At 33.7% G+C, this 26,965-nt stretch overlaps 1 pseudogene; it reads right to left on the bottom strand.

The window, feature by feature from the left end:
* Positions 1 to 535: 535 nt before the first annotated feature.
* LOC149531999 (serine/threonine-protein kinase Aurora-2-like) lies at positions 536 to 7,615 on the bottom strand (annotated as a pseudogene).
* Between the last annotated feature and the right edge of the window lie 19,350 nt (positions 7,616 to 26,965).

The raw sequence follows: 26,965 nt of genomic DNA, 5'->3' as shown, positions 1-26,965 counted from the left end.
AATATAATGTTATCACTCTTAGCTATATTCAATAAACTAGGGTACTACTAGGAACATCCTTTATAACTACAGACTACCTACATACCCTATATCTCTAGAATTCATGTTCATAGCAAATGTTAACTCATATTTAGTGCACATGTTTAAAAACTTCTGGATGTTTTGATTAAAAGGAAAACACATGTTGAAACAGATTTGGATCTTGGGTTTTTTTCTACCTAATTAGTAAATTTTAGAGTGGAGAAAAAGAGAGATTTTGGAAAATTAATGAATTGCATGAATGGTGGCAATATAGGAAGGAGAAACTAAAAATCAAAGAAAAAACCTAGATCTATATACATGATACATTTTTTCAAACTAGCAAGAAACACTCTATACATATCTAGGGATGGTCTAAAAATGATTATTGCAAATCAATACTAACTTACAAGAATCCTCCAAGAGGAAGGCTACAAGTACATAGTTCAATTGAATTCCTAGACAAATAGTTCAATTGAATCCTCCTCCTAGAGGAAGGCTACAAAAAATACATAGTTCAATTGAATGGTCTATAGATACCATCAGGATCAACATTTTGAACAATCCATCGATGTTGTAAAATCTTGTGTAAAGGAAGCCTCTTTGAGGAATCTTTCTGCAGTAGTCGTGTAACCATGATAAAGTGTTACCATGATAACTAAAAATTTATATAAGTAGTGAGACAAACATATCTAACAAAATTTTCTTCAGAATATCAAGGCAACATATACTAACTTGAGATATTATATCATTAGCTACAGCATAAACAAGTGGCTTTAAAGGAAATTTCAAATCCACTTTCACGATCCTACATAAAAAAGCTAGCCATGGTAAAATCCATGCTTGAAATAAGAAAATATAAGAATCCTTCAAGTATAAGGCCTAAAACATATATATATATATATATATATATATATATATATATATATATATATATATATATACTAAGAACTGAAACATATATGGCTTCTCAAACCTTTTGTAAGTGTCTAAATGCTCCTTTGCTTCAAAAGGAGGAACCCCATAAAGAAACTCATAACATAAGATCCCCAAACTCCATATGTCTACCCCAAAATCATGCCCCCTATTTTCCACTAGAATAGACATTTGCAAATAAGTAAATAATCTAGAAGGAAGCAATGGAGAGAAAAGTAAATATTACACACTAACATACCCATTTCAAGAGGTAAGTAATCCAAGGTTCCACACATTGTTTTCCTTCTATCAAAAGTGTGCACAAACCAACAAAAATTGGCAATTTTCAGCTCACCCTAACAAGTGAATTTGTTAATAATGTAATGATCAGAAAGACATCCTTGCAAGTTTAAATTGAGTATCATTAGAAATATATTCATCCTTGACACTTACTTATATGCTAATTAAAAAGTTATTTGGCATCATATCCCAATGTATGACATGCTTTTCATGGCAATATATCAAAGCTTTTGCAAGAGACACAATGTACTGTACAAAATAAGAGCCAATAGTTTCCAGACTAAAAAAAGAAAATTAGATTATAAGCCATTTCCAATTGTACTTACAGTAAATAACCACCTTTCACTAAAGCATTTACAATGTTGGAGCTCTTTGTAGAGCTCACCTTTTGCAGCATATTCAAGAATAAGATAGACCCTACTCTAGATAAATTGATGAATCAAAGAATCAATTTTAAAGAAATACCAAGGAAGGCTTTGATGAAAAGTAAATGTCACCCAAAAGATTAGAAAATTGCAGGATATGCACCTGATCATAAAAGTATCCAAACAATCGAAGTATATTTGGATGGTAGAGATGACTCTGAATTTCAATCTCCCTACGCAACTGGTGCTCTACCTATGACTACTGGAGCTAGTTCTTGAATAGAACTTTTAAAGCCACAACAAATTTTCTCTATTCACACAAGTGAAAATAGCTAGTGAATCATTAAGTGATAGTCCTTCACTAAAAAAAATTATGCCATTCAAAATCTTACTTCTCTTACCATATGATAAATGGGAATCATGCATTAAACTTATCATGTCCCTTGGTTGTAAATGGAAATCTCACTATTTATGATAAAATAAAATATAAGAAACATTTTTTATGGATACAAGAGAGAAAATATAACTCCAGGGCTGGGATTTAGGCTACAAGGATGTCATTGTCACACTATGGAGCACCCCTCATGCATATTTCTAGAAGCATTTTTTTTAGCAAACAAATTGGGATCCAAGCTATAGGGATGTCACTGTGGATTGAGGGTTATGTGTTAGCCTAGGCCCCATTCTAATAAGATGGCCATGATCAGCTTGTTAGAAAAATCTAAAGCCACCAAGGCTGAGACCAAGTTTGAAACCATTTTTTGTTGATTTCATCATGGGTATGGAATTGAGTTTCATTTATGTGATAGCCTATACCAATTAAGATGGCCAAGATCAACTTGTTAGGTAGAATCTTAAACCAATGAGCCTACTCAATTTTAAAGTAGCATTCCCCACAGAATCACAAAAACACTAAAAGACACTGGCCATTTTTACCATTAGATTTGGGATTTGCATAATGTAGTTCAATTGATCAGATGTCAAGACAAAAATTCATTGACAATAACTGAAAACTAAAAGTGAGCTAAAAATTTCACTATGGTTGAATCAATGAATTCTACAAAGAGATTTAGACTTTCAATAACACTGCAATTTCACCAACAGAAATAACTTGTTAGATAAAATCTAAAACCAATGATGCCATGTTTGAAACTCCATGCAATTTTTCTTTTCTTCTGTCAATGTCTACCTGGGTAGGGATTGAGTTATGTTTTAGCCCAAGCCCCTCATACTGATAAGATGGCCATGATCAACTTGTTAGAAAAATCTAAAACCAATGAGGCCAGGTTTAAAACTCAGTGCAAGTTGCCAGAAATACCTACTTCTGTTAATTGCAACATGGGTAGCAAATTGAGTTAAGTGATAGCCTGTACCAATTAAGATGGCCATGATCAACTTGTTAGGTGAAACCTTAAACCAATGAGGCTAGGTTTGAAACTCTGAGAAATTTTCTAGATATATCTTCTTCTATTGATTTCAACTTGAGCAGGGAATTGGGTTGTGTTAGATTGTACTAATTAAGATGGCTACGATCCAATTTATCTACCAAGGAATAGACAGATCTCCAAATGCAGGTAATTTCAAAGATAAGGAAATTTTCTTACTCACCTAAGAGATGAACCCAACCCCAAGAACTTGATCTCTACTACTAAGAAAAAGGGTTCGTCCTAATTGGGCATCATGGTACTAAGACTTTCTATAAGGTGACCCACTCCCATTACTGATGTAGCCAAGCATGTTTCACTAGTAGTAACAAGAGAGAAAATATAACCCCAATGCTAGGATCTAAGCTATAGGGATGCCAGTGCCATGTTGTGGAGCACCCCTAGGGCATATTTCTAGAAGCATTATTTTTAGCAAACAAACTGTAGATCTACTAAAACAATTAATGAAGACTTCACATCAAATGTTTGAACCCAAACATAAGAACACTCTAACAAGACAAAAGCATTAACCAATTTGAAAATACCCTAAGGCACACAAAAGCTATATGACTGGCTCAAAGATAATCCACAAGCGGGTAATGGATATTTGATATCTTTAACCACTAAACCCAAGCAATAGGAATAATCAAAGGTAAACAAGGGGCAATTGGTAGCAAGACTTAAAAACCTCTACAAAAATAAAACAAAAAAAAAAAAATTAAAAAATCCTCTATCAAAACCCTAGTATTGGCCATGTTCATATGTGGTGTGATTGGTAAGAACAAAATCAATAAGTGGGCATTTATTCTCTTGACAGTAAAGACTCAAAAGGAAAGGACAAAGTTATAAACTAACCTTTTTCTCTCTTGCAAGATACACGTTACCAAATTTTCCCCTTCCCAGTGGCTTACCAATGTTGAAGTCCTTCAATGTCCACTATTTTTCATGCTTCTTACCAACATCTACTTCCTTACCCTAATAAAAAAAAATTGACAATGCACAGGTTCAGTTGATCAAAAACACATTACATAAATCTTAGCACGAAACAGAATGGCACTGCCCTCTTTCTATTCTAATCAATAGGAGGGCTCAAAAATGCACACTTCAAATTTCTCTTAAAAAAATGGATTTAGCCATTCTAAAGAAAATTCATCATAAAGTAGATGCTTCTCCAAATAAAGCTTTTCCTTCGATTCCACCAAATAAAGTAGATGCTTCTCTAGACTCAAAAGCAGCAAAGGGGTGCAAAGTTCCATCAGGCAAAACAACACCATTTGTAGCATACTCTATAGTTGGAGATCATTGAGGCAATGTACTCTCATGGTTTGGAACATATTTTTTTGCATCAGGCATAATACAAGTATTTTCCATTGAAGCATAATCAATAACTAGAGGAGAATGGGAATCATGATCTCCCATGATAAAAAAAACTTCTAGACAAGAATTATTCACTGCATGACATAAAAACAACATCACCTTGTAAACAATTCCAATAGAAAGCCATTCAACCAAATATAATAATGAAACATTTAGTTAGGTAAATCCCTAGGATAAGTATTCTAGCATATCACATTAAGTAGCTAACTAGGGTGTCCTTCCTCTCAATTGTTCATGAAAAGAAGTTGCTAATCAATAGAGTAATTAAAAACCAACCATTGTAATTGCTCAAGTTTAAGCTAAAATAAAGATCAAATATATATTGAATAAACAAATGATATTTGCCCATAATGCCAATAGGTGTCAAAAAAATGCAAAATACCATTGTTCCACAAAAAATCATGTTGTTACAAAAAAACTAGACATACTATTTGATCATTACTTGCAATGACAATCCATAGAAAAATAGCAATCATCCTAAGAATTATCGAATATTATATTAATTTGTTCAATCTGTTATGTGTTCTCTGAATTATATTAACCAGAGTAGAAAGAATATTCTATGACATATTGGGGAAAATGCGAGTCTAGACAATTGAAAATCTATATGAATCAACTCACAAAGACCAACCAAAATTTTCATGAACTCCAATTGTAATTCGGTTACATAGAGTCCTCCTTCTACAAGACACTTAGTTGCTCACCATTAAATATGTTGTTAAATTATTTTGAGAAAAAATGATTTTTTGATTTTCTATTTTCTTCATTTTGTCTGATGTTACAGTTCAATAGGGTGTAAGATGCTACCACAAACCACTGATAAATTTGTGACATTGAGCTTTTCAACTATTGAAGATATAACAATATTCAAGAACTTTGTAATTAGAACTCCTAGCTACATATATCCTTCATTCAAGCAACAAGAGGAAAGTATTTATTCAATTGAGAGCTCAAACCAGGTCTTAAAATCTTTCCACATTCATCATAGATTGACCTTGAACAAACTACTATTCATTCCAATAACTTAAGCATTTAATGGTTGAAATTTTCATTCCAAAGATGAGTTTCTAAAGGAGACGTTACTAAAGGATGAGTGTTAATATTTCTTTCCAAAATTTATCTATTGCATTTTTTGAACTCAAACTAGCTATTTCACAACATTTGAACCTTTAGCTCAAGAAAAAAAAAATCACAAGATTTTATACACAACTTTATATGAATCCAAGAAGATGGGTTTGATTGTTCTTTTGTTTTTTAAATCCCAACTAACTCACAAATCACCTAAGCTACTTGATAAGATTCATAACAACACTTTAATAAGCCTAAGTCAGTCACCACATGCATTCAATCATTAATCTATAGCATCAACTCTATGAATGTTGCAATAGAAAGTTTCTAACACAAGCCAATTATTTGAACTTGAAAATAGTCCAAGCCTTCAATTGCCTAGGAATTGAACAAATAACTCTTAAGAATCCCTATAGCTATAGTGTTAACATCATAAAGCAATAAATTTTCCAAGGAGAAGGGTTATGTTGGGGCAATCAAGGACTTTTTAAAATAGCATTTAGTGAGCTATAGCAAAGTGTAGAAAAATACAACTTAGTGTGTAGTGAAGATGATGGTAGTTTTTTTTATAAGAAACAGTAGTGGGTTACAATAGATTGGAGTTGAGCAGTGATCTGAATAGGTTGATAGACCATTTCCAATGAAAAGGAGAACTTGGAGTCCCAAAGAGGGGCTTGGATAGTATGATAGATGAAAACTATGCATGTGCCAAACCTAGTAAGGGATCACTTAGGTTCCTATACAACAAAAATCATGTTTGGGAGGTATGCGAATTGGGCACAAGATCCAACTTCATTCAAGATGGTTGGTTTCCATGTATGAGCTCTTTTGCCATCTCATAATAGTTCTTGTGTTAAAATCATTTTAGAACGAGAGGTTTAGCATTGATAGTAAATTCTAGTATCATCAAAAATCTCCAAGTCGAGCCAATCTAAGGGATTCCTCAAGATGTACATAGTTATGTATGTATGTATATAATTATTCATGTACCAATCCTCCCAAGGGATCATTCAAATTTCTTTGTGAGGACACATGTCTCATTTTAGGGTCATTCAAATCAAATGAAGGATCCAAATTGGCCAAGTACACTTGATTGTTATGCATGAGCTTTGTTGCCATCTAGAAATAGCCTCAGTATTTGATACAATATAAGAGAGGGGTAGATCTACAAGTCTAGCATTAGGAGTTGATTCATCCAAGCCATATACACAAGTAAGGAATATGTGGAAGCCTCCATCTAGCTCTTGTGTTGTGCTGTTGGAGAATCTCTCTCTCATTCAAAAGACCCTAGAAATTGCTACTCCATCAAATTTTTAAGTGCCTTATAGTCAACTAAATCAGATATCAAGCCGTATAAACTGCAACTCACTAAGACTAGCAACTCACTAGTCAATCAATCACCTATTATCCTAGACTTCTAACTAGTAATTGGAGATTTTAAGCTTATTAAAACTACAACAACTCAGTTAGACTTGTGTTCTCAAAAAAAGAAAACCTTTAGAAACAAAGAAAAATGAAATGTAACTAAAAATAGCTCTGAAGGGAGACATCATATACCAATTGAAAGTGAGACATACCAATAGTACTTTTGTAAGTGATCCTATTAGCCCAAAGTGCATCATGGAGTTTCTTCATCACTAATTTGTCAAAAAAGAAAATCAAAATTGACCCACAACACAATGCATGTGAAACAAATAGAAGCACCTGTGCATTACACCATGACCATGGCAGTAAGAAACTCCCTTCAACAACTGGTACATGAAACTCTGCAACATAATAACCTCTTAATAAGAAGGGGTTGGGGACTAAAGCAAGATAGAATTAAATACCAACAACAAGACCAAAGAGCTAGTGATTCATATAGATAATCTAAATAAAACTACCATAATTCACCTTAAGAGTTTCCTTAGTTCTTAAGGCACCTTAGAACATAAGATTATATACCAACATTGATTTATTACAAAAGAAAGTATAAAGAATTTGAATCAAATCAACACTTGGTATCTACCTTAACTCATGAGAAACTTTAGTTTATAATATTTAAAAGTTAAAACATTATTTCTTAGCATAGAAAAATACCTTAATAAGATTATGAGGTATTGTTTCCTTGGATAGTTTGTCAATGTAATTCCTTAGATCAATGGCCATGTATTCAAATACCAAATAGACGAAGAGTATGCCATCATTGCTTTTCATGTGATGGACATCAAGCAACTTGTATAATTGCTTTAATTAGCCCCAATGAGAAGACCAATAAATGCAATGTAAAAAAATACATAGGAATTATTGTCATTGAGAAAGAATGCATGCAATGTAAATAAACACAGAGAAATTATTGGCATTAAGAAACAATGTGTTCAATATAAATTAATGAAAATGAATTGTTGGCTTTGAGATACAAATTTTTCCTTACCTTACAATGTTAAGATTCTGAAATAACATCCTTAGAATGGATATCTTACGAAGGGTGTGTTAGTTCAAGCTTCACTTGGTTTCAAGAATACTATAATATTATGTACTTAACAAGGCCAACTATGTAAAGGTGGAAGCTCATCTATCCTTACCCCCCTCCCCCTAACATCAATCTAAATTACCCATTATCATCTAACTACATACTTCATTCATTCATTCATCCATTTATGAACTATAACATTCAATCAATACAATCACATAACATTCATTAATATGATATAAAATTCATTAATACACAATACTAATCAAGACTTCATTAACACATAACAATATTGATTAACATAAAATAAAAATCAGTATTAATACGCATCAGTCATAGATAATTACTTAAAACAATGTTCTTTCATTATCCAACAAGGTTTATCAAAGAGCATTTTTAAAACATCATTTCTTCTTTTTGTTCTTCTTACCTCTCTTAATAAAAGTGTCATTAGGAGCATCCATATCTACATCATTCTCCTCCTCTTTTGGCATGTGTAATGTCAAATTATGATGGCTCCTTCTCTTTGGAAGAGCAAGAGGTTGCTGCACTAAAGGGGGCTCTGTTGCAAGAACAAGTAAATGGGATAAATTGGCATACTCTTTTTCTTTTTTTAACTGTTACAAGTCTATAATTAAGTACTAGTACAACATAACATGCATTTTTATTACCTGACAATGTCACATCATGTACATTAACATTTTTATTCGCTAGCACGTTAACATGTTGAACACTTGGAACATGCTCCACTCCTTCACCATGATGTTCAACATGCTCTAAAATATTCAAAAAATGAATGCACGTCAAATTGCAACTGAAGATGTTGAATTGTATTCATAATTGCATAATTAATTTGCAATAGAAAATTAATACCTCTACCACTATAATGCACATGATGGCCTTTGTCACGAGCAGGTTCTATGATAGGATATGAAGGCTATAGTAAAATGTTATGCACATTGTTATGCAATCAATTTACATTCAAAACTAATACCAAAAAGGAATCTTCTCAACTATTCAATTTCATTTACTTTTCATCTAACCAATTTACCTATGAGATATCATTTGGTGGACTGGATTCTTTGGCAAGGCTTTTAGATTCTTTGCATAGGCATGTAGCCATGACTTTATAGCCTTCCTTCAAGGAAATTTTTCTATCTTCATCTATGAGCTCCACATTGAATTTTGTGTGCTGTATTTTTTTCTTAATATCGTTAGTTTTCCATGTATGGTTTCATTAAACAAAATTGTTTGCAACATTATATATAAAATATATATATGAAATTTCATTACTCCTACTTACAATTCGAGACTGGAGATTCATATAGCCACCCAAGCCAAGTTTGTGTTGGCCAAACTTTTCTAGTCTCGCTTTTGTAGCCATGGATGTGTCTTGCAATCTATGAACAATTTCAAACATCTTAGATTATATATTTGTAAATATCAATAATTAGTGCATGGTTACAATGTACTCAATACTATCATGACATGCCTTTTTTTGCCCTATGCTGCTTCATTTACTCTATTTTCACATAGCCTTTTCTTTTTTGCATCTTCTATTATTTCATTCCACTCCATCGGTGGAATCATAGGAGGATGGTCATACTTTGGGTTATCCTTAAGAGCCCTTCTATATTGATCCCTCACAATCTTTATATGCTTTGCTACTCTTTTCAGAAGTACGTCAATGTCAAAAATGTTTTTTCCAAATTTCTCCTCAAAAGATGTAATCAGCTAATTTTTTAATTCCACAACTTGTAAATTCCACCTTTTTTTAAAAAATAGATTGTTAGATCATTAACTTTAATATATTACAATAAATGGAAGAAAAGAAAAATTATGTATCAATGATATGAAACTATGTACCTTTTACGTATGACGGATCCAAATAGTCTCAATGTCATATGAAAAAGATAATCAAAGAAATCATTATTACCTACAAAAACATAAAGGGATTATTAATAATAAAGGAGATTGTATATGTAAATCATTTGTCTTAATTTAGCCAAAAATTTGGTGTAACTAATGTGTATATCTAAAAAAATATTTGACATGTTCTACTTAATGTTTATATCTGCACATATGGTTTGGAAACAAAAATTTGATCGTACATGACCCCATCATACTTGACATTGATCCTACCTAGAAATTTCATTGATCACCATGATCTTCATCCATTTCATCATCATCATCATCACCATCATCATACTTGTCACTTTGATCATTTTCGTCACCACCACCATCTTCATTGCCATCATCATCATCATCATGACCATCATTTCCATGATCATCACCATCTTCATCACCATGATCATGATCATCATTAACATCATCATCATCATTATCACCATTATCATCAGCATGACCAAAATCATCACCATCTTCTTCTTCATCATCATTGGGTAACTGTCGTTCTTGATAATCATTTACTTCATCTTGTGCTTCTTCAATATCTTCTTTTTCCATCATATTATACTTTACTAGCCTCTCTCTTGGGTCATGTCTAACAAAAAATGACCAACCTATTTCGTGTGGAACAGTAAAGTAAAACACTTGCTTGCATTGGCTTCAAAGAACATAGGGCTCATCTCCAACTGGCTCAAATGACCTTGTATTAATCATAGTAAATCCACTATCATGTTCAATAATAGTCCTATTAGGATCATTTTGATTCAGTTGTAGGCTAAACCATTTGATGATAAATAGAATTCTTTGATTCTTTAAGCCCTTACACTTTTTGCAAAGACAATAACATTATCAAGTTTTTTTTAGAACTAACCCACAATGCAGCCATTATCTCATTATTTTGTTCTGGGTTCATATTGTCAGGCATGCTCTTTCTTCATAACAAAATATATATACAAATAAATTGGACATGTTGTTGGAAATATTCAAGATATGATAGGTTACTAAGAGGGGAGGGATGAATCAGTAATGTCAAAACTTTAAAACAATTCAGCACTTTAACCATATATACTTTTCACCATTCATTCATCTAATCTACTACATATATGAGAGAAAAAACATTTATAACACATGTACACAATGATTTGGTGACCCAAAAACCTTCCAAATAGAAAGTAAAACTAGGGTGGGGATGATACCCACAAAACTTCGTTACTACAGTATGAAGTTGGCTTGGTAAGGCTTACATTGACCACTTCTGGTGATTTGCCCTATTAGGAGGAAAAAGGACTGCTAGGTCCACCTTGTTAGAGGATTTTACAAACATACACTAAAGTATGCACTCTGTTAGGAGATTTATACAAAAGACTATTAAGTCTACCCTATTAAAATATTTACAAAATTGATTCACTTGTTAGAATGAAATAGTGGATCTACTTACAAACTTGATTGCTGATGAGATCCTTGAAAGATAGATCACCTCTTGTGACCGATGAATCTTTACTGCTCCTTATAGACCTTGTTGAATACTCTACTCTATTGCTGATTCGCTCTCATTCAAAGCTTTTCATATCCATTCCTTCACATACATCTCTTTTTTTAATTAAATATTAAATTACATATATACCATTCCAATAATTACAATTGCAAGGTCAACCAAAACATAAGTGAACAAAATATTACCGAGTCAGCCAAATAGTAGAAAACTCAGGTTCTTCAAGCTGACTTGGTGACCTTCTAATACTCAGCATCCATTATATTACTCCATATCATCATGCACTTGGTAGAAGTAGATGCTCTATCCATACTAACCACACAACGTAGCTTGGAACTCGGTAACTATTGGAGACTCAGTAGATATAGTGTCACTCGATAAAAATTGGATCCTTCATTTACCTTGATTTCACTTGGTAAACACTATACTTCTATTACTTGGTAAACATTGCACTTCAAGTACTCGATAAACACGGTGAAGCTCGGTGAACACTGTAAACTTGGTAGACACTGCTGGAGTGCACATTCACTCGGTAGCTTCATGAATGCTCGATATGAACTGTGAAGCTTAGTTAACACTAGAATGCTCGGTGTGAACTGCGAAGCTCAGTTAACACTAGAATGTTCAGTGTGAACTGTGAAGCTCAGTTAACACTAGAATGCTCGATGTTAACTATGAAGCTCGATTAACACTAGAATGCTCGGTGTTAACTGTGAAGCTCAGTCAACACTAGAATGCTTCGTGACTATACTAATGTAGATAAGTGTTGTCACTAATGGCAATAATAACTTAATGCCAACACATGTTGTAGTTAATGTTTATATCTGCACATATGGAAATTATTGATTAATGTTTTCAAATGTAACTAAAATGATCCTATAATTTCTAGAAAGCCTATATGTTTGCAAAATGTGGAGTTATAGACAATGTATCTTAATTATTTGCAAAATGCCTCAATGAGATGTCACAAGGTGAAAGTTACCTAGGTGCTATTAGCAGCATGCCTTGACTAATCCTGATAGCAATGACTAATGTGATTAATGCATCAACTAATGAAGATGACTAAAATATTGAAACATATTAATGTATAGCAATGTTTTTCTCGAGGAAATATATGCTCTTCAGTAAGATATAAAAGGAAATATGAATTAGATGTGATCTATGTGTGCTCTAGGAAAATGGACATTACCTTTTGAAAATCATTCAATAGGGGCAAGCATGTTCTTAATAGGTATATTTATTCTTTATATGGCTCTACTCTCTTGTTATTAATTATATACTTATTTTCTCAAGTAATACATCAAATTTACAAGGGTTGGTATATTACATAGCAATAGTCAACATTGCATGGTGGTCATATTGGTGGAATATTTTTTGTAGATATCAAAAATTCAAAGCTACATTACAAAAATTGTTTTTTATTTAGTTGTAGAATTACTCCATGCTTTATTTTAAAATAATCTAATGATTTTCATAGAGAACCTATGTAAGTAACTAGCCTAGTATGACTCCTAACTCTCATGTAGCAAAGGACAAAGCTTGTGCAATCTACAAAAGCTAATCCTCAAATTTTATTTGAAGGACAAATTAGTTGGGTTTTCGTAGTAGTAAAATAAAGAAAACTATTTGAAAAAATTTCTTAGAATTCAAGTTACAAAAATTTCAATATTAAATAGTGCAACATCCTACAGTGGTATCAAAGCACAAAACATCCTACTAGCCTGTGTATAGTGATTCAATATTGGAGATGGCTAATGCGGGAATAAGTCTTTTAAATAGTTAAGTGCAATAAAATTTTTAGAGATGATAAATCTATACCTTCAAATGAGATTCTTGAAGTGAGTATTATGCTCCTCTATTTGGGAATTTAGCTTATGACTCCTCTTCATCTTTCCTTTACCCTTGAATTGTGAATCAATGCAAGAGACTTTGAAGATACATCAAGTTGACATGTTTGCTTATTGTCTAGTCAATCTATCACATTTTTCAAATGAAGGTATTACAAATGATACTCTTGAACTATCCATGATAGAGTAAAAGGAAGTAGAGGAGCATAAAAAAAAATTTACTCAAAAAAATAGAAATATGTATTCCTCGTTAGTTTTCTATTTCTAATAACCAGCTTAATGAGATCTCAATATTCTAAACATAGCTAAATAATATTTAATGCTAACAAAAACATGACTAAAAAGGGATGCAATTTATTCTTATAATAACACAACTCTTACCATTTTAACTAGTAAAAAGAGATTTGTGTACTTGTTTTACACCCTTCATGGATTAATAAACTCCTCAATATTGAAGAATGATCTATCTGAAACATGCACTTTAATCAAGCCTATAGCCTCATCAAGTTTATTTCCATTTGAAAATATTTGATATTATTTGGTGTCAATTAAAGAGAAATATGGTAGGATGGATTATTAGAAGAGGAGGGAGAGGTGACCCACTTTTTTAAAATTGTACAATCAAAAGAGTGATGGCCCAATAGGCTCAAATATGACTTAAGAACTAAGTTACTAAATGATCATTTGATGATAATGAATTGGAATAAGTTATATTTGAGGAGATACAACAAACTAATGTAATATAGAAGCCTAACTATGCTAAGTGAAAACTTATAACATAATAAAAATGAAAAAAATTGGACATGAAATTGTAGTGAATGGAAATGGAAACCACATTTCATCACTAACATAGGATTTAAATTCGAAGTTATTTTGGAGGGTATAGGAAATCTAGATGTCATATACTTGGGTATAGGATGCCTTCTCACTATACACCTTATACTTTCTCCCAAAAAATTCAAAGATCATTCATTTGATCCTATACTTTCTAGATTTGTAATAGTAGGTTTGCCACCTATTCTTGCACATGAAAAAAACATAAAACTTTTGAAAACCATAAGTATTCTGAACACATGCAATTTCATGTAAACAAACATGCAAGAAACCCCAAACTTTAACCAATGGTAGAAAAATGTTATAAGTACAAAAGAAGCCATAAGTCAGGGAAACCATAAACCCTAGAGACAGAGAGAGGTAGTCAGATTGCAAACCATAATATTAAAATACCTAAAGAATGCGTATAGGATGCTAAGGATGCCCTTAATATTCTACATTTCTCACTCTATATTCTTCTTAGCCAACTATTAATGTCATTTGTGCTAGCAAGAACCTAGATGCCCTGTGCAAAAAAGTTGGTGGTTTTGATCATTCCATAGGAATAGAGGACCCAAGATGTCAATATGCAGAAAAAGTTTGAAATAATCCCAATTTCATTGCTTTAGTTTGAAGAAAATTAAATTTGGGTTGAGAAATCTACCTAGCCCTTGTGTCAATATGACAAAACCTTGAGAACTTTTGTGTAGTCATCCTTTGAGAGGCCTTGTGAGGAAAAATACTTTTAACTATCATTCATATGTAAGTGGTAACATATGTGCTCCTCATAGCTACAAGATCGAGGCCTCTTCAAAATACAATATTTGCAGCCCTCCTAAAAAAAGATGCTTCAAATCATTGTGTAAGAAACACTTGTAAATCATTAAACTTTAATTTCTTTTCTTTTTCATCATACTTGCATAAAAGAGACTATGTTCCTAAAAATGTAGGAAGGACTTTGTAACTTACACTAAAGTTTGATTTCAAGAGTTTGGAGATAGAGTGAAACATTGGATCACTTTAAATGAACCTTATGCCTACATGGCTATAGGATATGATATGGGTGTAATCCCACTAACTCATCATTTACATCTACTCTCATCCTTTCCTTGTTTTAAGTAATGAGCATAGATGGTGTTGGTCATTATCTTTCCATGTTTGAATGTTGTATATTATGTTATGAGAAAAATATTTGCTACAAAATTGTGTACACAAACAAAATATTTGCTACAAAATTGATACTGTAAGGGCTACGTATTCTACTCTTTAGCAACAAGTAGAGACTAGATCAAGTACACAAACAGCTAATTCAATGAGTGGAAAAACAAAAGCCACAAATATCACTAAAGAAAAGGTATGATTGGAAGGGGTCATTTTGTTACAGTAATGAAAAATTTAGAAGAGAAAAATATACAAAGACTAATTAGTATTTTTAGAATAAAATAAAATATAAATCAATTATAAGATATCTCATGAAGGTTGTATATGTTAGGTACTACTCTTACCTCATAAAAACATTAAACCATATAATAACTCAATTGTAATCATAACTTCACATTATCTTAAGGTAATTTTTTCCATTTTCCTAAGCTAGTTGTCTCTTCATTAACTTTCATTTCTTTTAGTTTTTTGATTAAATGCACCTATTGTGTGGGGTACCTGTACCTTTGTAATTTTTGCACATTGTTCAACTCATACCATGTTAGATTTCTGGATAATTGTTTTCTTATAAGCTATATCATTTCAATTTCAATCAACTTTTAAACATTGCTTGAGAACTTTGATCTTTTGATTCATGTTTGAGCTTTAGTTTCTCTACATGAACTATTTCTAGTCTTTATTTAAGTTGTCTTTTTAATTTTTACAATAGCATGTGATGTATTATATATCAAATTGGTCTGTCAAATTTTTTATTTATACCTTTCATCATCTATCTCTTTTAAGTTTTGGTATCTGTTAATCTATAGTTGTGCCATACATAATTGACTCGATTGTTTTTGTGGTGGCTAGTATTAGTGAAGTTTATAAGTTTTCAAAAATCTTCTAACATGGTGATATTCTCTTGAATGATTATTATTTTGATTCACTTATGCATTGATTAGGTCTAACTTGTAAGTTATCAAGTTGTTGTTTTTGATTTCTCATTAACTCTTTCACATTTGTTTGAAATATTTTTGTTCTATTGCGCATGTGTGTTGGGAGCACAAAATTTAGTTAGTTATAAATGACTAGAAAGTTAGATTTAGCATTTCCTTTGCTTGATATATTCTATCTCTTAGTATATTGCATCCATTGGTCTATGGTTCTTCACTTAGTTATCAAGAAACTCCAATATAAAAATAAGTATATTTACACCAACCAGGAATCAGAAAAATGGTAGATAATTTTGTTCATGGTCTCAAGGAAAACAAAGACTGCTTGACAATAGCAAGAAACAACACAGATGACTTCGAAATAGTCTACAATAATGAAAAACATATTTTTCCCATCATAACACTAGCAGTGCTCTAGTATCTCATTTTTGGTAACAGAGACCAGCATAGACATCAATATGAACCCGAGGTTTATACTAAACAAATACAAGGTATGTAGTGAACTCTAGCCAAAGTGCACTCAAATATTCAAACTTCCTTGGTATGTAGTGATTAATTTTTCTATATTGTTTGATTTTTTTTTTATTTGTTAGAGGATTCGTGTGTAGGATATATATAATAAAATATGTAGGTTTCTATGCCAAACTAACTCCAATGTGGACAAATGTCTAATAATTGGGATTTAAACTAAGCAAGAAGATAACTGAGATAAAGAAGCAAATTTATTGGCTTGACATTTATTTATTGTAGCACAAATAAATTCTTTACAAGCATGCACAAGTCTGAAACCATCTCAAAATTCAATAGTTACACTGATAAGAATATGAAATATGATTCAATAATTACATTGACAAGAATATGAAATATGGAAACATTCTGTGTTGTCCAATTATTGGTTGACGGACAAGACCACAATACACCTATAGAGGGACCAAAGTAGACCAAGCACAATAGGGAGAGGTCTTATTTCTCCTCTCAATAACTTGGCAAACATAAATAAAGAGTTTCAACCATCATAGAAGTCAAGGTGGCTGATGCAAGGAAGAACCATTGATTATCCTCAAACTCCACATTAATAAAGTAATCTCCAATAGTTAATCATCCAAATCTGAGTCCCTAGCCTCAAGGCCTAGCAAAGAATTATTTATGAATCAAATAGAGATATCATTTTAATCCAAGAGTAATTGGAGTCTTGCATGTTACAGAAAAAGAGAAAGTTCCATATTTTATGTTATTTGATGGATCTTGTTGAAGTGTAGGTTAGGTCTAAGGGTTTTCTTCATTTTGTATGATGAAATCTATCTCTACTTTTTGTTTTAAACTAGTGTATACATTCCTCATACATAGGATGATGATTCCAAGCAAAATTCTTAACACAAACTACATTGTTATGGAATTTAGAGAGCCTATTTTCTACATACATTTAGTGGAGTTGTGATAGATACCCATCAATATATTTTTTTAAAAATACATCTAAACTTGTGGAATTAATATATATGTTGATATTGATAGAATTTCCCAACAAATTAGAAAATACTTACATGTGTCACATTTTAATATTACTTGAGAACATAATGTTTCCCATCAAAATAATCAATACATTTTTCCCATACACTTGCATAGGCTTAAAGGTGGCAAATGGGTCAAACTCTATGCTCATCCACCACAAATTAATTCCTCTCATGTTTTGATCCTTCTTTCTATTCTTGTCAAATTCCAAGATCCTATGATACTCTACATTTATCATCACTACACAACCTACCCACTTACAAAAAGCTTCAGCCTCTACAATGCTTACATCCACAACTCCCTCAACCACTTCTATTTAATGCTTGGTTGACTCAGGGTCATGAGCATAATGCTCAATTTCTACCAAAGACTATGTCTCTGAATAGATAAATCCATTCACAAAGAAGAAGTTATAGACCTTATTTTTCAAATGCTCCTAATTTTATAACTTCCATTAACAGTGAAGTCTAGGTAATGCTTCATCAAAATAGGACTCACAACTACAAGAAATGGCTCAAAATACTTTTGTTTAAAATGTCAGGCTTTCATTGTCCCATATGAGAGTAGATAAATACTTTTTTTTTAAATGTCAGGCTTTCACTATCTAATATGAGAGTAGATAAATTAGATGGATGTTTCCCTAAAGTTACATCTCTAGTTTGAATGCATATGTTTGGTTTCGAAATATTGTGGAAACACTTCTCTTTAACACATTTTTTTCAAACATTTGGTGTGCACCCTTAAATTCCCCACATTTTGAGTACATGTCAATGACAGTACTCCCTAAATAATCTTCAAACTCAAACCCATTCTTTACTATGCAATCAAGAACTTTCTTACTATGGAAAAGAAAACCCAGATTTGCACAAATCTTGAGAACGAGGGTGAATCTAAAAACATTTGGGAAAACCCTTGTCCTCTACATTTGGTAATAGATTATAAGGGCATCATTGCAAATCCCATTAATAATACAATACCTTATCATAACATTCTATGGCACAATATAAGATGAATGAATTTTTTTAAACAATTTGAGTGTATCCTTAAAACTACCACACTTTGAATACATGCTCAAAAGTTTAGGATCTACAAATTTTTTATTTACTTGAAAACAAATTAAGTTCATCTAGAAATTTAGAGTCTTACCATGGCCACCACAAGGCTCCATGAACTTCAAATCACTACAAGCAAGAGTAGAAGGAGAGGGAGTCGCTACAGTTTCAAAAGAAGGAATTCAGAGCTTCAACAAGTAACAAGCTAGATAGAGATATAAATAGGTGATAAACCATTGAGCAAGTTGACCAGAATGAAATTGATTAGTTTTTTCTATGTTAATGTAGTCTGTACTTGCAAGTATTTAGGTTGCAAAGTAAAAACCATGCCCTGAACTTCAACTCCTGTGCACACGTTAAAGAATATCAATGAAATTGCCCTTTTTACATTTAAGCTCGTGTTGGTCAAAATTTTGACCAACATGGACATGGAATTTTTTTTTTTTAACCAAGGAATATATATTTTCCTTTCCATAGTCTGACCAATCTAAAACATTTTAGTAGATGGTCAAAAATTTTGGTCTAAAAATGGGGTAAAATGTACTAGTGCCACTTCCTTGATAATCTTATTGCTCAGTAGCAAGGCAATGTGACCATGGGTATTTTTGTTTGAAGTGATCAAGAACTTCTTCACTTTTTGGAGGTGGCTCTCTGTATACCCATGTACTAATGTCAAGAATTATTTCCTTTCTTTCAAGGATACCTTTGGTTACAAATGTGGTAGGTCCTAGTTGTTTGAGCTGAGGGGTCATATCTAACTTTGGCCCCTAATATGTCAGGCGCCCTTGAGTATGTGGATCAAGTGATAGAGCACTAACAGCAAAAGCATCTAAAATACTATAATCTCTACAACCTTAGTAGTTTATATTAATCATGGAAAGGGTGGAGGATAAAATGGTATCTGGATGATGGTAGATGTTAGAGGAACTAGCCATGGTGTGGCCAATTTTGATTCTAGGATAATGATTGGTGCATGAAGCTTCTACTACATTGTAATAAGCAAAGGGTTTAGGATCTGCATGGATGATTTTTTTAGTGCCATTATGAAAATACTTGATGCACTAATGATATGTGGATGGAATGGCTTTCATGGCATGAATCCATGGTCAGTCGAGGAGGATGTTGCGTAGAAGGTTAAGATCAAACACATGACAAACTATTTCTTGAGTGGCTAGGCCAACTTTGAGAGGTAGCAAGATAGTTCCTTTAGTGGTGCGCTCTAAGTTGTCATATGCTTTGATGGTGATGACCTCATTGAGGATATTTGCCTCACTATATTATGCCTATTTGATGAACTTTAAAGTACATATATTCATATTTGATCCATTATCTATCATGACCTGTTTGACTACAATGTTAAAAACCATGATAGCTATGTGAAATGGAAGTATATGATCAGGCTCAATAGCTAGGATGTCAAAAGTTTTGAAGGACAGAGCACATGATATGGATAGGTGGCCAACCAAGTTGCAAAACTCAGTGGTATTGATGTCAATGGGGATGCATGATTCATGAAGAGTATTGTCAAGAATCTCTTGATAAAGTGGGCTTGTACACAAGAGATCTAAAATGGAAACCTAAGCTGGTGTATTTCTAAGGTGTTCCAAGATGTTATATTTTGGTCCTAATGGGAGCAGTCCTGATGAAGGTGGTCTTGATGGTGTAGATGCAAATGGGCTAGCTATGTTGAGTAGTCAAGCTTGTTAAGTGGTGGCCACACATTGGGCTTTTGGGCCTTTGATATTTATAACATTTATAGAAGTCTCAACTTGTGATATGCCTTTTTTTTTTTTAGCATTGTTGGGCTTGTTATTGACATGAGTGTTTGTAGGTTCTTTTCCTATGTTTGTCTTTTTGGGAGGGAAAGCATTTTGGTATATTAGTAATCCTGCATTTGGTGAGACTTGTGCCCCCACTATGATCTCTTTTTTATCAATAAGGTCCTAGAAAAAGTGCTTGAGTTGCATACATTTGAGGGTGGTAATGCTCTTTGACATAATGGAATTTGAAAAACTCATTATCCTTATACCAAGATGCCCTAGACTAATTATGTTCTAAGTTTGTGTCTATGGATGTCAAATAAGGTTATCCTTGGCTAGTTTCTCAAAATTGCATCAAGGGGCTCACCCAATAGGGTGTATACATGAGGTTGCCTCTGAACATGTGGTTTGGATCTAGCTGAAAGTGTGATAGTGTTAGTCTAATTTTGATGGCTAGGTACCTGGACATTGTGTTGATTATTTTGTACAGATGATTATTGATAGATTGGTTGTTATTTTTGATAAGGTTGTTGTTAACAAAATGTGGTGGGTATGTTGGACACTGCTCCAACAACTTGAACATGTCCAATTTTGGTGATGCCATCAGTAACTATGTTCTTATTTAGTTCTAGTACTATGGTTTTTCATTGCTTGGACTACAATCTTGGGTGTTTTCCTTATAAATCTTAATGACACCATCTTTGATAAGCCCTACTTGAGTCTAATCCCTTTTTCCTAAATGTCTTTGTATTTTTGTAAGTAGATCATAACCATGTGATGGGAAAGACTAGGATGTGCATTTGTAATGAACATCTTGACAAGGTGACATTTGGCTATGGTGCATGAGATCTGGTTGTGAGAGTTTTCCATCATTGTAGGTATTCTATGAGGCTTTCTCCTCCCTTCTATTTGGTATGAACTAGATCTACTACAAATAACTTAGTCTTGATCAAATGAGCATATTGAGCCACAAAAGCTTTAAAGAGATTAGCAAAAAATTTAATGGTTCCCTTGGGTATATGATAGAACCATTCAAGGGTGGGGCCTCCTAAGCTTTTCAAAAAAATTTGGATGAGGAAAACATCATTATAGGTCACTTCTTGGTAGTTAGGTATTCTATGAGGCTTTCTCCTCCCTTCTATTTGGTATGAACTAGATCTACTACAAATAGCATAGTCTTGATCAAATGAGCATACTGAGCCACAAAAGCTTTAAAGATATCATCAAAAAATTTAATGGTTCCCTTGGGTATATGATAGAACCATTCAAGGGTGGGGCCTCCTAAGCTTTTCAAAAAAAGTTGGATGAGGAAAACATCATTATAGCTCACTTCTTGGTAGTGCATATAGAACTCTTTGACATGTGTGATTGGATCACCTTTCCCCCTAAATTTATCAAATTTTGGGGTTTCAAAGTGTTTAGGAAAAGGCATCATCATAATTTTCTTGTCAAATGGATATGGACAATCATTTTCAAATTTGAATATTTTTGATTCTATTCCATCTTTGAGGAATTTGAGAGAATTTTCCATCTCTTCCCATTCAGAATTCATAAGTAGGATAATGGGTGCCCCCAATCTTGATGCCCCTAGTGTGAGGTATGTAGCAAATGGTGAAGGTTGATATGGAAAACCTTGACTACCATATGGTGATGGTTGAAATATGGGTTGTGTAACTATTAGGATAGATGCTATTGGTTATTGGAATGGGGTTTAGGCATACTATTGCATCTGCTAGGTAGACTTTTGATGGGGGAGTTGTGGTTGGGAGACATAGGTGTGGGGTTGATGTCTAGCTAGATAATTCTACATAGGTGCCTAAACATACTCTTGGTGTAATGATTGTGGCTAAAAAGGTGGTAGTATGAATAGTACATGATTCATGCTATGAGAATGTATACTTTGTCCAATATATGTCGGTTGTGCTCCTGCTTGAGAAAGCAACTGAGTGTTAATGGGTGCTAGATAATTGATGTGAGGAAGGGTGCTTACAATTAGGTGTTGCAATGGAGGGATGACTTGGCTATTGCCTAAGGGTGGCATAGAAAAGTAGTTGGTAATGGGAGGTAATTGTTCCCTATTTTTTTCCCCCGCCAAAAAATTTGAATTCAAACGCAGCACACCCAATGGCTACCTTCCATCTTTAATATTATTCTAAATGGAATGGAAATATCAAAAAAAAAAATTGACAATTAAAACCTTATGTTATTTCCTTTTGTTAGCCTACAACTTTTCATGCTGTTAGATCTCTGGCAATTTACGATGGGTGCTTTCCTGCATCTTCAAAACAAACAACCTTTACATAATGTAGGGAAGCCCCTTTGTGACACATGGTAGGTGGGCCCATCTCCTTTGAAGCCACCATAGGTAGGGTGGACGAGATGGTAGGGTGAGCTGGCGAATCTATTGGCACTAGCTTTCCTACATTCTGAGCTTTGTCAGACTTTCTGACAATACAAGCAAGCACCCTGGTGGTGCATGTCTGGATGATGTCATGATGGATATTCACATAGGTTTAGAAGGTACAGGTTATATATCACCGTTAGGTCCCCCAAGATCAATGACTGGCACATTCTCATAATATGGAGATGTGAGGACTTTAAGCAATGCAGGTATGCGCCCTTGTGACACACGGCTAGTGTGACATCATGGGCTTGCCTTTCTCAGAAGGTGATGATGGCTCATCCCTGGTGGTAGTTTTCAGGTGAGTCAGAGTATAATGGAGGTATTTCATTGGCCCATCTAGCTGACTAGTTATGCAGTCCTACAAAATTTATGATCATCGTAGATTTAATGAGGGTCTTTCCTAATCATTGATCTTCTGCAGATCATTGATCGGTGCTTGCCCACAATATCTAAGTGCATGAAGATTAAACATTATGGGGAAGCACCTATACAATACGTGTCCTAGCAGGCCTAGCTAAGGGATTAATAGTTAGCATTGACAGTTGGGGCTAGCAGTTACATCATGGTCAAGGTTTGAGGAGGTGGTGTAGTCAGTAAAAAGATATGGTCAACCGTGTGGACACTCTACAGAGTGGCAAAAATAAATGAGACTATTGGCCCACGTGGCTCATCCTAGTGGTAGAGTTATGTTGACCTACTGATCTTTCTAATTCATGAGCTAAAAATAGGGGAAATTGAGTTTTCCTACATGATCTGATCCCTATGATGAATTACAACCACCCTTGAATGAATACTAATCCCAGGAGAGCACTCCACCACCCTAGTTGATCCACCTACCTAGATAGGATAGTTTAATGGCACTATTTCTATCTTCTTAGGGCCCTGTTTCAACAAAGATCAAATATGATTACATTTGGATCTGTGTTCAGATCAGATTTTCTTTAGATCTCCATGATTATTATCTGTAGGGCTTAATAGTAGTGGTTGTAGAGTAATTTTAATTGGAAAATATCTCGGTTATGCTTGAGCTATAAAGGAAAATTTTGTAGATTTTAAAAAAGTCAACTCTTCTCTGACTTCTCTGATATTTGTCTACAACTTTAGCGTAAATTCCCTTTTCCTCAAAACTGTATGACATTTTTCCTTATCTCCTCCAGCCATTGATGTAAAGTGCAAGAACTATTTGTGTCTCCTTGGTGTATTGTAGAGATCTAAAATCTCGCTTGACTATATCTCTTTTGGCCTATGAATGGTATATAAGTGAATCTTCTCTTTCCTTTTGTCATTCATTTGGGTTTTCTGATTTGTATGTGATTTTTAGATTAAAGCAAGTCTAGATGTGTATATCTTTTGGTGTCATAAGGGTTCAGTAGTGCATGTATGGGTAGAAATTGGTTTGAACACTCTATTTTGGTGCATCACCCCCTTAGGTTAGAGTAGGTAGATTTGTTTTCATGAATTCCTTATCCCTTTTCCTCTCCAAGAGTAGGTAGGTGCACCCTAATAGTAAAGGAAGTTGACCTTCTCCAAAGATTCAACCTCACAATTCAAGTTCCATATCTTGGAGGTTGTTTCCATGTTTCACAAGGTTGTCCTTAGGTAAAAACTTTGGACAAGGGTGCAAACCTCTATGAAAATAGTAATGAATAGACTTGAGGTGAAAGGGATGGATGTGACTGAGGTATAGGCATGGATGTAGTGCTAAAGGGAATACTAGTGGCAGGTCCTCATGTCTAACCAAAACTCCAAGATCCTAGTGGAGATGAGGTAGAGGTACTTTGATTGGTGACAAATGGGTTGATAGTGATGTTGGATGGGATGGAAGATGAAGTACTCAACCCTAATGGATGCATTCTTATAGTATATTGGGATGTGGATTAGATGTTAGTGGCACTAGTGAATGGATTTGATGTGTTTTGTGATGGAAGGGAAAATGCAGTGTTGCTAGGTAGAAAAGGAGCATATTGTGAAATGGGGATAAGGGTGCTAGAAGCATATGTAGATGGTATACTTGTAGTTGGTTGGGATGTGGTATGGACTAAGGGTTGAGTGATGATGGGTTGATTGTTTTGTGGAATAGGAGCATTGACTTGGGTTGAAGGGATATTCAAGTCTATTGGTTCTATTTGTTTTGGTTGGTATTTTCCACTCAATAAAAAGAAGGGATCATGAGGGGTAGATGGCCCTATGGATGGTGGTTGTCATCCAAACTGAGGATACATAGGATCTGCAATGTTAAAAGGTGGTGGTCTACCAAAATCAAAGGCATTGACATTATCCCTTAAGAAGTTTTCAAATGATAGTCTACCTATTTTGATCTATGATGGCATTAACAATGGTTGCATGTCTAGGTTGGTTCATGAAAGCATCAATCTCTAGTGTAGAACTTGATTCTTCTAGAATTTGTGGTGGTGGATCTAGTGGTGCGATGGAGACTATAGGATATCGCTATGTGTGAGTTGTGCTACTACTATGACTAGGATCCATGTCCTTCTTTTTATGTTATTCTTACCGAGACATGTGTTAGGTGGCATGAAATGATGACTTCCATAAGGATGGAGTATGAAAAAAAAGATCGTGGAAAGTATATGTGAGGAGATGATTTGTCTAGGTATGACTAGAGTGGAGGGACTTTCTAAGATGCAAAGGAGAATGTGTGGGAATGATCCTAATGATATGGTGCTAATTAAAAGAGAGTATGTTTCCCTTATGTATGAGCTCAAAATGTGATGGTGATATCAACCCTAAGGTAGCCTTGTGACCTATTGGAAGACAAATGGTGATCAAGTGTGTAGCCCAACCTTTTGCTCAAGGTGATGAGGGACACAAATGAGAAGGATGGCTTATCCTGAATAATTCTTAGTTCAAGGATAACTGTGATAGTGTTATGGATGGAGGTTTCTAGGGTAAACAATTCTTAATGAGGTGATACCAAATGCTTAAGCGATGACTAAATAATGGAGGATGTTTGGACCTATGATGTTTTTTTTGGATTTTTTTTTTTTTTGAAAACCTAAGATTGATGACAAAAAGGGAGGGGATGAGTCTACAAAATTCTTAAATAGGATGAGGAGATATATGAAAAACTAAGCCTATGAGGGGATAAGTGCGTAAGTGTGTGTGAAAAAGAAGGACCTAATCGAAGTAACTAACACTAGAGTTATCAATAAGGCTATGGTTGACATTGCATCTGAGAGTTAAGTTCTAGATTTTGTAATCCCACTCAGTTTGTAGTGAAACATCAACACTTTCTTTCTCAATTTGATCTAATTTAGTGATCCTTGTGTCAGGGGTATGCCTTTTATGATCTATTTCTATTTCCCTATAAGCTGGTATTTGTGGAAGTTTAGCCTTTTTGAAATTAGTCTTGGGTAGGCCTGACATGAGATAACTTTATGGGGTTTGTCACAACTGTGGTTTTTTTAAGGTAGTGACTATGCTATGTATACCTTTTTACCTTAGGTTGAAAAACATAAATCAGTTGGGGAGTAACTAGTTCTCAAGAAATGGTATTTTTATATAAAAAGGGCAAAGTGGGATAAACTAGGCCTAGGACTATTGTGAATAAACTTGCTAACAATCCTTTGAAAATGATAAGGACAAACTTGGTTTGAAGATGAATGCTTATTGAGTGCTCACAAAAAAAAAAATTCAACAAGGAAAATAGTTGAAGTAAAAGTGGCCAAAAACTGAAGTTTTTGTGAATGGGTTTGCTAGCATTTGTTTTTTTGAAATAACAAGGATAGTTTGAAAAGGGTAAAATTTGAACCAATAAGAATAAAGTTGTTACAAATAGACTTGGTAAAAACTATTTTTGAGATAATAAGGATAAGACTCATTTGGATGCGATAGATTATAAGCAAATAGTCTCTCAAAGGACAAAGCAACTTTGAGAGAAACAAACAAGTGATCCCTTTAGCAAAAGGATTTGATGGGAACCATAGGAATGTGTATGTTTTACAAATGTTATTCATAGGTCTTTTTCACAAATAAGATAATTAAAACTCACTCGTTATCCCTAAGGTCAAATTTTGGTTACAATATGTCATTCAATGACCCAAAACTTGATGTCTCTTGATTCTAGTCCAATATGTCCCTCTAGTTGAAGAGGTGAGTTGATATAAGAGTTGATTGACAAATAATACACATCAAAGAATCTTCAAGGCAT

The sequence above is a fragment of the Cupressus sempervirens genome, chromosome 11, assembly GCF_028749045.1.
Source record: "Cupressus sempervirens isolate cs-2001-9-10 chromosome 11, ASM2874904v1, whole genome shotgun sequence".
NCBI lineage: Eukaryota > Viridiplantae > Streptophyta > Pinopsida > Cupressales > Cupressaceae > Cupressus > Cupressus sempervirens.
Note: the sequence above shows the minus strand (reverse complement) of the source record. Positions and strands in the feature narration are given on the sequence as shown.